At 36.2% G+C, this 2,142-nt stretch overlaps 1 non-coding gene across 1 annotated transcript; it reads right to left on the bottom strand.

Annotated features, from left to right (window-relative positions):
* Positions 1-655: 655 nt before the first annotated feature.
* Positions 656-762, bottom strand: LOC128036385 (small nucleolar RNA R71). The gene has a single exon (XR_008193182.1). It is a non-coding gene; the product is annotated as a small nucleolar RNA R71 (small nucleolar RNA).
* Positions 763-2,142: the final 1,380 nt, after the last annotated feature.

The raw sequence follows: 2,142 nt of genomic DNA, 5'->3' as shown, positions 1-2,142 counted from the left end.
ATATTAGCATAAACATATTTTATTTTATTTTATATTTATATATTTTTTAATTTATTTTGTACATTTTAATTTTTCTTTTGTTTGCTTCTGGCAGGTTCTTTTGGTTTATGACTAGAGGAAACCCGTTGGGACCATTGCCTTTTGACAGTGAGATTGAAAATACTATTCGCAGAAATCGCAAAGAGGTGAGAGAAACAACGTAAAGTCAACAGAATATAGTAGACGAACAAGAGGACAAAAATATTACCGAGAAGATGGGTGATAATTAGAATATCCAGTAACCTCATGTAGATCCTGTTCCTCGTACTATGTATGATTATGCCAAACCCACTCTGATTGGGGCCGAATCGAGTATTGTGAGACCTACCATTGTTGCAAACAATTTTGAGCTGAAGCTGAACACAGTTTAGATGGTTCAATAGTATGCTCAGTTCGATGGTTTATAGGATGAAGATCCAAATACTCATTTGGCCAAGTTTTTAGAGATTTATGACACTTTCAAGATTAATGACGCCATTCGCTTATGATTATTCCCTTCTTGTTGAGGAACAAGGGAAAATAGTGGTTAAATTCTTTACCACGAGGTTCTATCACTACTTAGCCTTAAATGATCGAGAAATTTCTCTAAAAGTACTTTTCACCGGCTAAAATGGCTAAGTTGAGGAATGAAATTTCTTTCTTTGCCCAGATCGATTTAGAGACTTTATATGATGCATGGGTGAAATTCAAGGACTTATTGAGAAGATGCCCTCATCATGTGTTACCTCTGTGGTTGCAAGTTCAAACCTTCTACAATGGTTTGAATCCCTCGACTAGGTAGTTAATTGATGCAGAAACTGGTGGAACACTGAATAATAAAACACCCGAGGTAGCTTATGAGTTTATTGAGAAGATGGCACTGAATAATTATCAGTGGCAAGTCATGAGAACAAAACCGATGAAAGCAACTGGTTTTTTAATCTAGATGCAGTCATCATGTTATCAAACCAAGTGGAAGCATTAAATAAGAAAATTGACGGTTTATAGTTTTCTACGCAGGTGAATATAGTGATGCAATGCGATGCAAATGGAGTGAGAAATAATTTAGAATGTTTACCCTTCGATCCTAGCATAGAGAATAAGCAAGTTAATTATATGGGTAACAATTATAGACCTCAAAATAACTCTTATAATAGTAACTATAATGCAGGTTGGAGGAACCATCCTAACTTTTCTTAGGGTGGTCAAGGAAATCAAAGAACACAACCCTTTCTGGGTTTTCAACAACCTTATTAGTAAAAGAAGAAGCCGAACCTTGAAGAGATGTTGGCTAAATTCATTTCGGTGTTAGAAACTCGTTTTTAAAACATTGAGGCAGCACTGAAAAATCAGTAAGCATTGATTCAAGGACTTGAAAATCAAATAGGACAACTTGCTAAGTTAGTTTCGGAAAGACCACAAGGTAGCTTGCCAAGTAATATTGAAACTAACCCGAGGGAGCAACTTCATGCAATTACTATTCGAGACGTGGAAGGGTTAGTTGAACCTAATCAGAAACCAGTACAAGAAGTTGTGGTGAAAAATGATGAGGTTGAGGAAGATAAGAAAGTGCAAAAGCCGATGGTTAGAGAATACAAAACTCGAGTTCCGTATCCAAACACGTTGAAGAAAGACCACATGAACGAACAATTTGGTAAATTTCTTAAGCTCTTAAAAAAATTGCACATTAACTTACCATTTGTTGAAGCCTTTTTACAGATGCCAAATTACGTCAAATTCTTAAAGGAGCTATTAACAAACAAAAAGCAGTTAGACCTGAATGACGCTTATGGCCCTAGGGTAAAATTTTAGAATTTGGGCCCACATGCCCGTGTGGCCTACACGACCTTATTGACCCAGACAATGTGTCTTACATGGTCTAGCACATGGCCGTGTGTCATACATGACTTGGCACATGGCGTCAAGAATCCCAATTTTTGGCTTTCGTCGTTCACTGTTTTCTCAAGTTTTTGTTATACACTTGATTTGATTTCGATGTAAATGCAACCACGAGACTACCAAAACCTAAAATCTTCATTTAACACAATCAATCAGTAACGATTATACAAAAACTAAATGAATATTCCAACAAAAATGCTCACATTCGGCTTTCAAAAACGTTAA

This window comes from Gossypium raimondii, chromosome 13, assembly GCF_025698545.1.
Source record: "Gossypium raimondii isolate GPD5lz chromosome 13, ASM2569854v1, whole genome shotgun sequence".
NCBI lineage: Eukaryota > Viridiplantae > Streptophyta > Magnoliopsida > Malvales > Malvaceae > Gossypium > Gossypium raimondii.
Note: the sequence above shows the minus strand (reverse complement) of the source record. Positions and strands in the feature narration are given on the sequence as shown.